The following is a 14,070-nucleotide window of genomic DNA, read 5'->3' on the forward strand; positions in this document are numbered from 1 at the left end:
GGTTATAGGCAGACTGTCACATTTGACCTATACCGTATTAGACCAAATAGCCCATATATCTTATTTAAGGACTTAAGAAAGAAACCGATTTAATTTGGTTCCATTTCAATATATTTATTAGTGAAACCAAAGTGCTGGAACATAAAATGCCAGTCAGTTTGGACACACCTAATCATTCCAGGGTTTTTATTTTTTACTGTTTTCTACATTGTAGAATAATGAACTATGAAATAACACATATGGAATCGTGTAGTAACCAACGTAGCATTTTTCTCAACCAGCTTCATGGAATGCATTTCATTTGCAAAAACTATGATGAAACTGGCTCTGAGGACCGCCACTGTAAGGGAAGACCCAGAGTTACTTCTGCTGCAGAGGATAAGTTAATCAGAGTTAACTGCACCTCCGATTCAAGTAATGGACACATCTCACCATCAATTGTTCAGAGGAGACTACGTGAATCAGGCCTTCATGGTTGAATTGCTGCAAAGAAACCACTACTAAAGGACACCAATAATAAGAAGATACTTGCTTGGGCCAAGAAAATATGAGCAATGAGCATTAGACTGGTGGAAATCTGTCCTTTTTGGTCTGAGTCCAAAACAGATGATCTACACGTGTGGTTCCCACTGTGAAGCGTGGAGGAGGTGGGGGGGGGGGGGGGTGCTTTGCTGGTGACACTGTTAGTGATTTATTTAGAATTCAAGGCACACTTAACCAGTATTGCTACCACAGCATTCTGCAGTGATACGCCATCCCATCTGGTTTGCGCTAGTGGGACTATCATTTTGTTTTTCAACAGGACAAACACATCTCCAGGCAGTGTAAAGGCTATTTGGCCAAGAAGCAGAGTGATGGGAGTGCTGCATTAGATGACTTGGCCTCCACAATCACCTGACCTCAACCCAATTGAGATTGTTTGGGATGATTTGGACCAGAAAGTGAAGGAAAAGCAGAACACAAGTGCTCAGAAAATGTGGGAACTCCTTCAAGACTGTTGGAAAAGCATTCCAGGTGAAGCAGGTTGAGAGAGAGCCAAGAGTTTGCAAAGCTGTCATCAAAGCAAAGGGTGGTTATTTTGAAGAATCTAAAATATAGTTTGATTTAATACTTTTTTTGGTTACTACATGATTCAATTTTTGTTAATTTGATGTCTTCACTATCATTCTACAATGTGGAAAATAGTGAAAATAAAGAAAAATCCTTGAATGAGTAGGTGTGTCCAAACTTGACTGGTACTGTATGTACAATTAGATAAATTGGCCTAGTGCACACACCAAAACTTCTCAAATCAAACTGCTATTGCACAGAAATTTGGACATTTGGGTGCATCTCAAACCTCTGGACTTAATATAATAACACAGAAAAATACGAGCCTTGGGTCATTAATGTGGTCAAATCTGGAACTATAATTTCGAAAACAAAACGTTTATTCTTTCAGTGAAATACGGAACTGTTCCGTATTTTATCTAACGGGTGGCATCCATAAGTCCAAATATTGCTGTTACATTGCACAACCTTCAATGTTATGTCATAATTACGTAAAATTCTGGCAAATTAGTTTGTAACCAGCCAGGCGGCCCAAACTGTTGCATATACTCTGACTCTGCGTGCAATGAAGTGACACAATTTCCCAAGTTTTAATATACTTCTGTGGATTGATTTTAAGAAAGGCATTGATGTTCATGGTTCGGTACATTCGTGCAACAATTGTGCTTTTTTTCACAAATACGCCCTTGTTAAATCATCCCCCGTTTGGTGAAGTTTGCTGTCTTTGTTAGGAAGAAATAGTCTTCACACAGTTCGCAACGAGCCAGGCGGCCCAACTGCTGCATATACCCTGACTCTGTTGCACAGAACGCAAGAGAAGTGACACAATTTCCCTAGTTAAAAGAAATTCATGTTAGCAGGCAATATTATCTAAGTATGCAGGTTTAAAAATATATACTTGTGTATTGATTTTAAGAATGCCGTTGATGTTTATGGTTAGGTACACATTGGTGCAACGACAGTGCTTTTTTTTGGGAATGCGCTTGATAAATCACCCGTTTGAAGAAGTAGGCTGTGATTCAATGAGAAATTAACAGGCAACGCAGCAATTATATGCAACGCAGGACAAACTAGTAATATCAACCATGTGTAGTTAACTAGTGATTATGTTAAGATTGTTTTTTATAAGATAAGTTTAATGCTAGCTAGCACCTTACCTTGGCTCCTTGCTGCACTCTCATAACAGGCAGTCTCCTCGTGGAGTGCAATATGATCGGTGTCCAAAAATGGTAATAAAGAAAGTTATGTTATGAAAACTTGAAATCGGCTCTAATTAAATCGGCCATTCCGATTTTAATCGGTCAACCTCTAATTGAGAGCATCCTGTCGGGCTGTATCACTGCCTGGTACAGCAACTGCACCACCCGCACCGCAGGGCTCTCCAGAGGGTGGTGCGGTCTACCCAACGCATCACCGGGTGCAAGCTACCTGCCCTCCAGGACACCTACAGCACCTGATGTCACAGGAAGGCCAAAAAGATAAGAGACAACAACCACCCAAGCCACTGCCTGCTGACCCCGCCGTCATCCAGATGGTGAGGTCAGTACAGGTGCATCAAAGCTGGGACTGGGAGACTGAAAAACAGCTTCTATCTCAAGGCCATCAGACTGTTAAATAGCCATCACTAGCACATTAGAGGCTGCTTCCCTATATATAGTTGAAGTCAGAAATGTATATACTGTGCACCTTAGCCAAATACATTTAAACTAAGTTTTTCACAATTCCTGACATTTCATCCTCGTAAAAATATCCTGTCTAAGGTCAGTTAGGATCAGCACTTTATTTTAAGAATGTGAAATGTCAGAATAATAGAGTGATTTATTTCAGCTTTTTATTTCTTTCATCACATTCCCAGTGGTTCAGAAGTTTACATACACTCAATTAGTATTTGGTAGCATTGCCTTTAAATTGTTTAACTTGGGTCAAACGTTTCGGGTAGCCTTCCACAAGCTTCCCACAATAAGATGGGTGAATTTTGGCCCATTCCTCCTGACAGAGCTGGTGTAACCGAGTCAGGTTCGTAGGCCTCCTTGCTCGTACATGCTTTTTCAGTTCTGCCCACAAATCTCTTCTATAGGATTGAGGTCAGGGCTTTGTGATGGCCACTCCAATACCTTGACTTTGTTGCCCTTAAGCCATTTTGCCACAACTTTGGAAGTTTGCTTGGGATCATTGTCCATTTGGAAGACCCATTTGCGACCAAGCTTTAACTTCCTGACTGATGTCTTGAGATGTTGCTTCAATATACCCACATAATTTTCCACCCTCATGATGCCATCTATTTTGTGAAGTGCACCAGTACATCCTGCAGCAAAGCACCCCCACAACATGATGCTGCCACCCCCGTGCTTCATGGTTGGGATGGTGTTCTTCGGCTTGCAAGCCTCCCCCTTTTTCCTCCAAACATAACGGTGGTCATTATGGCTAAACAGTTCTATTTTTGTTTCATCAGACCGGAGGACATTTCTCCAAAAAGTACAATCATTGTCCCTATGTGCAGTTGCAAACCGTAGTCTTGCTTATTTTATGGCGGTTTTGGAGCATTGTCTCCTTTCTTGCTGAGCGGCCTTTCAGGTTATGTCGATATAGGACTCGTTTTACTGTGGATATTACTTTTGTACCCGTTTCCTCCATCTTCACAAGGTCCTTTGCTGATATTCTGGGAATTATTTGCACTTTTCGCACCAAAGTACGTTTATCTCTAGGAGACAGAACGCGTCTCCTTCCTGAGCGGTATGACGGCTGCGTGGTCCTATGGCGTTTATGCTTGCGTACTATTGTTTGTACAGATGAGCGTGGTACCTTCAGGCGTTTGGAAATTGCTCCCAAGGAAGAACCAGACTTCTGGAGGTCTACCATTTTCTTTCTGAGGTCTTGGCTGATTTTCTTTTGATTTTTCCCATTTACTTTAGATTGTGTATTGTTAGATATTACTGCACGGTTGTAGCTAGAAACACAAGCATTTCGCTACCCCTGCAATAACATTTGTTAAACGTGTGTATGTGACAAATTTCAATTTGATTTGAAATTCAGAACCGCTGGACATCAACATAATAAACTAAAGCACTGATCATTGGGAATGAGATCAGAATGATTGCCAAGGCTTGATCCATAAATGAAGCCATGAAATGGGTAGCATAGCCTACAACTAAAACAATCCACATGTTGAAATCAAAAGACCTGATTTTAACATGACATCAATAACGCAGAAATTTAGTTTTTAAATGCTCTGACGAAAATCAGGAGAACAAGAAACACTTTTTTTGTGAGAACAGAAATCCACATTGGGTAAAAATAAAAAATGTATATACACTGCTCAAAAAAATAAAGGGAACACTAAAATAACACATCCTAGATCTGAATGAATTAAATATTTGTATTAAATACTTTTTTCTTTACATAGTTGAATGTGCTGACAACAAAATCACGCAATTATCAATGGAAATCAAATGTATCAACCCATGGAGGTCTGGATTGGGAGTCACATGCTAAATTAAAGTGGAAAACCACACTACAAGCTGATCCAACTTCAATGTAATGTCCTTAAAACAAGTCAAAATTAGGCTCAGTAGTGTGTGTGTGGCCTCCACGTGCCTGTATGACCTCCCTACAACGCCTGGGCATGCTCCTGATGAGGTGGCGGATGGTCTCCTGAGGGATCTCCTCCCAGACCTGGACTAAAAGCATCTGCCAACTCCTGGACAGTCTGTGGTGCAACGTGGTGTTGGTGGATGGAGCGAGACATGATGTCCCAGATGTGCTCAATTGGATTCAGGTCTGGGGAATGGGCGGGCCAGTCCATAGCATCAATGCCTTCCTCTTGCAGGAACTGCTGACACACTCCAGCCACATGAGGTCTTGCATTAGGAGGAACCCAGGGCCAACCGCACCAGCATATGGTCTTACAAGGGGTCTGAGGATCTCATCTCTGTACCTAATGGCAGTCAGGCTACCTCTGTGCGGCCCCCCCCAAAGAAATGCCACCCCACACCATGACTGACCCACCGCCAAACCGGTCATGCTGGAGGATGTTGCAGGCAGCAGAACGTTCTCCACGGCGTCTCCAGACTGTCACGTCTATCACGTGCTCAGTGTGAACCTGCTTTCATCTGTGAAGAGCACAGGGCGCCAGTGGCGAATTTGCCAATCTTGGTGTTCTCTGGCAAATGCCAAACGTCCTGCACGGTGTTGGGCTGCAAGCACAACCCCCACCTGTGGACGTCGGGCCCTCATACCACCCTCATGGAGTCTGTTTCTGACCGTTTGAGCAGAAATGTGCACATTTGTGGCCTGCTGGAGGTCATTTTGCAGGGCTCTGGCAGTGCTCCTCCTTGCACAAAGGCGGAGGTAGCGGTCCTGCTGCTGGGTTGTTGCCCTCCTACGGCCTCGTCCACGTCTCCTGATGTACTGGCCTGTCTTCTGGTAGCGCCTCCATGCTCTGGACACTACGCTGACAGACACAGCAAACCTTCTTGCAACAGCTCGCATTGATGTGCCATCCTGGATGAGCTGCACTACCTGAGCCACTTGTGTGGGTTGTAGACTCCGTCTCATGCTACCACTAGAGTGAAAGCACCGCCAGCATTCAAAAGTGACCAAAACATCAGCCAGGAAGCATAGGAACTGAGAAGTGGTCTGTGGTTACCACCTGCAGAACCATTCCTTTATTGGGGGTGTCTTGCTAATTGCCTATAATTTCCACCTGTTGTCTATTCCATTTGCACAACAGCATGTGAAATTTATTGTCAATCAGTGTTGCTTCCTAAGTGGACAGTTTGATTTCACAGAAGTGTGATTGACTTGGAGTTACATTGTGTTTAAGTGTTTCCTTTATTTTTTTGAGCAGTGTACTTATTTTCAAAGATGTAGCCTACAATGCAATACTCAATCATTTTAAGGAGAGCAAAAACTACTTAGCCTACATTTTGTTATTAGGCCTTAGTTCTCTTCAAATAGCCAATCACTCACAGGCCACCTCTTCCAATGCATTTTGGAAAAGTGTGCGTCTAATTCTACTAAATCAAGAGCCGAAATGAGTATAACATCCTGGCATTTAAACCACACTACATTTTTGAAATGTTGGGTTCTAGTAAACGTTCTATTTTTGCATACTGATAATGAGTCGTGATTGCATTGTTTTCCGCTATTTGTTGGTTTCGGTAGCCATATCTAATTGATCAACCGTTGTCAAAGCCAAGATGAGTGACACCCTGGCATTTATAATGCACTTGACTTTCTAAATGTCACATACTATTAAACTTAATAGCCTACTATTTAGGACTCACTATGGGTCTTCAGATACGGACAGTGTTTTCATAATATTGTTGGACAAGTTTTAAAAGCTCATTGTTTTGTATCCATAGAGGCAATAATTTTTTTGCCCCTATAATTCACACTAATTTAGAATGCCTGAAGTTTTAACAGTACTTTAAAGGTTGTGTGTGTGCTGTGCACAAGTGTTACACTTCAAGAAAATTGATGAGGGAGTACTTAACCATACTTAAAGGCCTGCTTAAACATTGGGAGCATTAATGGCTAGCTGTATGTTAGTGACTTTTGTTGTTTAAGGTGAAAATGCTATTTAACACATTCTGATGTAGATCGATTTTGTTTTTCTGTACCTTACAATTTTTAAAATGTATTTATTTAACTGGGCAAGTCGGTTAAGAACAAATTCTTATTTACAATGACTGCCTACCAAAAGGCCTCCTGCAGGGACAGGGGCCTGGGATTAAAAATGCAAAATAATGTTTATGTCTAACATTAGGGCTGTTTTCCGTTAAATGCGCTTCGTGTTTTGTTTACTTGCCACGATACTAGTAAGTATCGCAATATTGGTATTGTCTGGCCCTAAGGTGGTCATATTGGTCATATTTACTATTTTGAAAATTCTTCAAGGTCTGTGAAATTGGTGGTTGATCATTGCTAGACAACCGTTTTTAGGTCTTGCCATAGATTTTCAAGTAGGTTTAAGTCAAAACTTTGACTCGGACAGTCAGGAACATTCACTGTCTTCTTGGTAAGCATCTCCAGTGTAGATTTGGCCTTTGTTTTAGCTTAATGTCCTGCTGAAAGGTGAATTGGATTTGGCCCAAACATAACATTTTGCATTCAGGACAAAAAGGTAATTGCTTTGCCACATTTTCTGCAGTAGTATTTTAGCAGGATTTTAGCCTTGTTGCTAACAGGATGCATGTTTTGGAATATTTTTATGTACAGGCTTCCTTTTCGCTCTGTCAATTAGGTTATTATTGTGGAGTAACTACAATGTTTATCCGTCCTCAGTTTTCTCCTATCACAGCCATTAAACTCAAACTGTTTTTTTAAAGTCACCATTGGCCTCATGGTGAAATCCCTGAGCGGTTTCCTTCCTCTCTGGTAATGGAGTTAGGAAGGACACCTTTATCTTCGTAGTGACAGGATAAAAATAGCAGATATTGAATATCCCTTTGAGCATGGTGAAGTTTTTAATTACACTTTGTATGGTTGATACACCATCCAAAGTGTAATTAATAACTTCCCCATGCTCAAAGGGATATTCCAATGTCTGATATTTTTACACATCTACCAATAGGTGCCCTTCTTTGTGAGGCATTGGAAAACCTCTTTGGTTGTATCTGTTTGAAATTCACTGCTTGACTGAGGCACCTTACAGATACTTTTTATGTCTGTGGTACAGGGATGAGGTAGTCATTTAAAAATCATGTTAAACACTGACTCTGTGTGCAATAATAGTCTGTGCAACTTATTAGGTGACTTGTTAAGCACATTTTTACTCCTGGACTTATTTAGGCTTGACATGACAAAAGGCTTGAATAATTTCAGCTTTTCATTTTTAATTCATAAAAAGAAAAAAACATAATTCCACTTTAACCAAAAATGTAAATGTAATCCATTTCAAATTCAGCCTGGAACGCAAGAAAATGTGGATAAGTCAAGGGGTGTGAATACTTCCTAAAGGATATACAGTGCCTTGCGAAAGTATTCGGCCCCCTTGAACTTTGCGACCTTTTGCCACATTTCAGGCTTCAAACATAAAGATATAAAACTGTATTTTTTTGTGAAGAGTCAACAACAAGTGGGACACAATCATGAAGTGGAACGACATTTATTGGATATTTCAAACTTTTTTAACAAATCAAAAACTGAAAAATTGGGCGTGCAAAATTATTCAGCCCCTTTACTTTCAGTGCAGCAAACTCTCTCCAGAAGTTCAGTGAGGATCTCTGAATGATCCAATGTTGACCTAAATGACTAATGATGATAAATACAATCCACCTGTGTGTAATCAAGTCTCCGTATAAATGCACCTGCACTGTGATAGTCTCAGAGGTCCGTTAAAAGCGCAGAGAGCATCATGAAGAACAAGGAACACACCAGGCAGGTCCGAGATACTGTTGTGAAGAAGTTTAAAGCCGGATTTGGATACAAAAAGATTTCCCAAGCTTTAAACATCCCAAGGAGCACTGTGCAAGCGATAATATTGAAATGGAAGGAGTATCAGACCACTGCAAATCTACCAAGACCTGGCCGTCCCTCTAAACTTTCAGCTCATACAAGGAGAAGACTGATCAGAGATGCAGCCAAGAGGCCCATGATCACTCTGGATGAACTGCAGAGATCTACAGCTGAGGTGGGAGACTCTGTCCATAGGACAACAATCAGTTGTATATTGCACAAATCTGGCCTTTATGGAAGAGTGGCAAGAAGAAAGCCATTTCTTAAAGATATCCATAAAAAGTGTCTTAAAGTTTGCCACAAGCCACCTGGGAGACACCAAACATGTGGAAGAAGGTGCTCTGGTCAGATGAAACCAAAATGGAACTTTTTGGCAACAATGCAAAACGTTATGTTTGGCGTAAAAGCAACACAGCTCATCACCCTGAACACACCATCCCCACTGTCAAACATGGTGGTGGCAGCATCATGGTTTGGGCCTGCTTTTCTTCAGCAGGGACAGGGAAGATGGTTAAAATTGATGGGAAGATGGATGGAGCCAAATACAGGACCATTCTGGAAGAAAACCTGATGGAGTCTGCAAAAGACCTGAGACTGGGACGGAGATTTGTCTTCCAACAAGACAATGATCCAAAACATAAAGCAAAATCTAAAATGGAATGGTTCAAAAATAAACATATCCAGGTGTTAGAATGGCCAAGTCAAAGTCCAGACCTGAATCCAATCGAGAATCTGTGGAAAGAACTGAAAACTGCTGTTCACAAATGCTCTCCATCCAACCTCACTGAGCTCGAGCTGTTTTGCAAGGAGGAATACGAAAAAATGTCAGTCTCTCGATGTGCAAAACTGATAGACATACCCCAAGCGACTTACAGCTGTAATCGCAGCAAAAGGTGGCGCTACAAAGTATTATCTTAAGGGGGCTGAATAATTTTGCACGCCCAATTTTTCAGTTTTTGATTTGTTAAAGTTTGAAATATCCAATAAATGTCGTTCCACTTCATGATTGTGTCCCACTTGTTGTTGACTCTTCACAAAAAAATACAGTTTTATATCTTTGTTTGAAGCCTGAAATGTGGCAAAAGGTCGCAAATTTCAAGGGGGCCGAATACTTTCGCAAGGCACTGTAAGTGAGCAATAACTTATTGTATACTGACATTGATTGTCATGAGGGGAAAAATGAATGGAATAGAGGGTCGAAAGAGTAACACACAGAACTACCAATGCTGCACTGCCATCACACATTTTCCAACTCTAGGTACATACTGTAGACCTTCAACAAATCACTGCGACATCGTACCAAGTGAGTCCGACAGACCCACAGGAATTACGGTACAATGTACACTATATAACCAAAAGTATGTGGACACCAGCTTGTCGAACATCACATTCCAATATCATGGCCATTAATATGGAGTTGGTCCTCCCCTTTGTTGGTATAACAGCCTCCACTCTTGTGCGAAGGCTTTCCACTAGATGTTGGCACATTGCAGCGGAGATTTTCTTCCATTCAGCCATGAGCGTTAGCGAGGTCCAGCACTGATGTTGGGCGATTAGGCCTGGTTCGCAGTCGACGTTCCAATTCATCCCAATTGTGTTCGAGGGGATTGAGGTCAGGGCTCTGTGTAGGCCAGTCATGTTCTCCCACACCGATCTCGACAAACCATTGCTTTGTGCATGTCATGCTGAAACAGGAAAGGGCTTTCCCCAAAGTTGGAAGCCCAGAATTGTCTAGAATGTCATTGTATTCTGTAGCATTAAGATTTCCCTTCACTCTAACTAAGGGACCTAGCCCGAACCATGAAAAACATCCCCAGAGCATTATTCCTCCACCAAACATAATAGTTGGAACTATAGTAGTTTTCTCCTGGTGTCTGCCAAAACCAGATTTGTCCGTCGGACTGCCAGATGGTGAAGCGTGATTCATCACTCCAGAGTCCAATGGTGGCGAGCTTTAATCCACACCAGCAGACGCTTGTCATTGCGCATGGTGATCTTAGGCTTGTGTGCGGCTGCTCGCCATGGAAAACCATTTCATGGCGCTCCCGACGAACAGTTATTGTGCTGACGTTGCTTCCAGAGGCAGTTTGGAACTCTGTAGTGAGTGTTGCAACCAAGGACCAACTATTTTTACGCGCTTCAGTACTCTGCGGTCCCGTTCTGTGAGCTTGTGTAGCCTACCACGTCACGGCTAAACCGTTGTTGCTCTTAGGCATTTACACTTCACAATAACAGCACTTACAGTTTAACAGGGCAGCTCTAGCAGGGCTCTTTCAGTGTGTCTGGCATCATTCTGACATTCAGGGCATGTTCTGTTCTTAAACCAAGGGTTGAAACGTCATATAAACACACTTAAATACATACACTGTGGAGTGCTTTTTTGCCGGTAAATATTGACTTAATATCCAGCACTTTCTCAGACATTGGATGTGTAGGTTTTACACATTCTCTCGCTCTGCCCTGATACCACCCCTACGTATGACCAAAACTATAATTGCAGCTTATTTGTCACACACACACACACACACTGGCTGAGATGAGCAACAGATGTTGGGAATCTACCTGACACACTATCACTCTAAATTTACTGGGCCTCACTACCAACAATGCCACGGTTGTGTGAACGAGCACATTTAGCCCTCTCTTAAATCTTCCTTTTATCCGTGTTATAAATGTATTGTATTTCACAACTCGCTCAGCCCTCAGGCTGTCTTATATCTAGAATTGTTCTCTTCAAATAAAGGGAAGTTATGAATACGCCCAAACGGTAAGCAACTCGTGGAATGAATTGATTTATTTCTCCCACACACCCACATGTTTGTAAAGAGCAGCGAGCGCAGCGGTTGGCCTTTATGAGCCAACTCCCATTGGGCTCTATCTCTGACCTGTTTGGCAACTGCCTATTCCTCTTTATCCTTTCAGACATTGCATATTTCCCAGTAACCTTGGGCAAGTAGTTGGAAACTTGAACGAGCACTTGGAGTCCGTTGTGGCCCAATTATACCATCGCGCCATTGTTTCCAACTTTTTATTATTAACATCTGGGTGGCTTTTACATTTATCTCCGGTTGCTCATGTGGAATTCTGGGGAAATTTCTCTCAGCATTTCCTTGTAAATATGAAGTGGGGTCCGGTTTTGCAATGCAGCTGAAGTTGACTCATTTACTGCCTCGCCTTCGGGATCCTACCCGAGGCCACCCCGATTGTCACTTGCACAAACTTGTCAGACTTATTTTATTTATGGGCAAGCAGTGTCACAACATTTCTTGGAAAAGGTGGTTTTAGGAATGGATACCATACTGGTTAGAATTCTAAGACCATGGGGGCCATCCAGTGAATGCACCCGCTGCAGTTGTGTAAGGTCCCACTACTGTGAACTCCATCTCCCACCATGTATTGATCCCTGTGTGGGAGATCTGCTCCACAGATAGCAAAAGTTGCGCAATACAGGAAAGTGAGCAATACACAGGAACTGCAGTGCATTTCCTCAGAATATCTTTGGAGTTTAGCAGACCATCAGCATGAACACTAAAGACGGAGGTGTGGAGAAGAATGGTGTCTAGTTTGTCTTTCTCTTAAGACAAGCGGCTTAAGAATGGTAGCCTTGTTGTTTTGGTGTGAAATCATAATTTAGGCAGCATTTTTTTTGTTCACTCTAGGCCAATTTTGCTGTTTTGTGCGATAGCCTGTTCCCGTATCTGTTTGTGCTGTAGCCAACTCACTCCTGTGGCTGTTGGCTACACAGAACAAACAGAGCTAGCACCAGGTTAGTTTGAAGGGCCTTTTTCCCCATACTCATTGTCCTCTCCTCTGGGCTGCTCTCACTGAGGACTGTCTCCTGGCCTCTCGTCCACTAGCCGATGTCTTTATACTGCTCCGAGTCGCCAGGCAGATTTTTGGCCTTTTAAACACTGCTAATGTTAAGGTCTCTTGTCGTTCCCACAATCGGAGCCAGGCAGGAGAGGAGGAACAGGGCAGACACAGTAACACCGAATACCTTTCGAACTTTTTACAATCAAATTATGCGCAACACTAAACTAAATTAAGACAATTTTATTAAAGAAAACAGATGGATGTGGTTTCTGCTTGGTTTGACCCATCTGTACTCCTTTTGTGGATATTTTGGACTGCAGCTCAACGAAAACAAGGCACCTTGTAAAATCTATCAGATATGGCCAATTTTCAGTGTAAATTAAATGTCAAAGGGGCCTGAACTTATTAAGTAATAGTTAATGGGGAAAATGGCCATTCCTACAAAATGTCGATAAAACCTATTTTGATGGTGTAATTCTTCAACTTTCATTTGTCTTCCTTTCAAGGGATAAGAAGAACTAATCACTCGCTATTGTTCATTAACTTCCACCAAACAACAGGAAATGAAAGTAACTAAAAAATATGGTTCAAATTAGACTTAAAGGCGGAAGGACACTAGAAAAATATACATTTCTATGACCCCATGGAAATGATCGGATAAGTATTTACTCAACGCCTGAGCAATTTGGATTCTGAAGAGTCCGATCTTTTGATTCTGATCTTTGATGTCCGTGAGACAAAGGTTGGGTTGGAGCTGTATGGGACTGAAGCTATAGCTGAAGGTCATCACTTATCAAGCTACTGATGTTGATCCGAATTGCATGTCAATAAACCTGCATGTTTTTCTGCTAGTTTGGAGAAACTGGCCTTTCCAAATACTTACATTTTTTGAAAAATACTGTTGTCAATTGCTAATTCATTTGAATTATCTGATGGCCATGCATGGTTAGATTATGAATGTACATACCATCTTTACATTTTGAGTGTGTGTTTTGTCAATGCCTTTAGGCGTGTTCTCATTCTCACCTACATAGCCATTTGAAGTAAAGCGTACCTTTTTTATTGTCTGTTTAAATACCCACTAGGACGCCTCCCAGCAGCGGTACCCCCTGTGTTTTCATTGTCCCTTCACTCCAGCCAGCATTTGCTAATTCTCTTGACAAAACAGCCAGGTGTAACCGATCCCCCAAAATCTGACTTCACATTCCTTCTCTTAGTGTCCCGTAATTAGCCTCAACTCCAGCATTTCTCGGCCAAGCTCCTTTTCTTCCTCCTCTTTGTTTGTGTTTGTCTTTCTTCCGTCTTAATCCTCCTTGTACACCTGTGACTTTTCACCCAGGTCTCTGAGACACCAATGCAAATATCTTTACAATATCTTTACCATCACAAAAACTAGTGGTAATCTCTTATTATGCTTAAAGGGGAACTTAATTGTTTAAAAAATATATTTATTTATTCCCTCCACAAAAATGAGCCGTGTGCAGCTGAGCTGGCTTGTGTTGCTTTTCGAGAAGTTTGTTTGCACTGCATTTGGATGTCTCAGTTCTCTCTCAAAACGACTGCCCTACGTGTGCCCGACGTAGTAAACTTTTTTTTTACTACATTTGACATTTTTCCATATTTTGGTGTAATTTATATATATTTTTTAAATGTGCTCACCGGTATACCTGCATTTTGGCAGTTTGAGTAGAAGATAAGAAAAAGCCCACCATTTGGCTTTCTCACAGATTTATTTAAAGACTTATTTCA

At 41.7% G+C, this 14,070-nt stretch overlaps 1 protein-coding gene across 1 annotated transcript in view; it reads left to right on the forward strand.

Moving 5' to 3' along the window:
- The window catches only part of LOC115141489 (out at first protein homolog), a 40,057-nt gene that overhangs the window by 10,836 nt on the left and 15,151 nt on the right, over positions 1-14,070 (forward strand). The window lies entirely within an intron of this gene.

The sequence above is a fragment of the Oncorhynchus nerka genome, linkage group LG14, assembly GCF_034236695.1.
Source record: "Oncorhynchus nerka isolate Pitt River linkage group LG14, Oner_Uvic_2.0, whole genome shotgun sequence".
Taxonomy (NCBI): Eukaryota; Metazoa; Chordata; class Actinopteri; order Salmoniformes; family Salmonidae; genus Oncorhynchus; species Oncorhynchus nerka.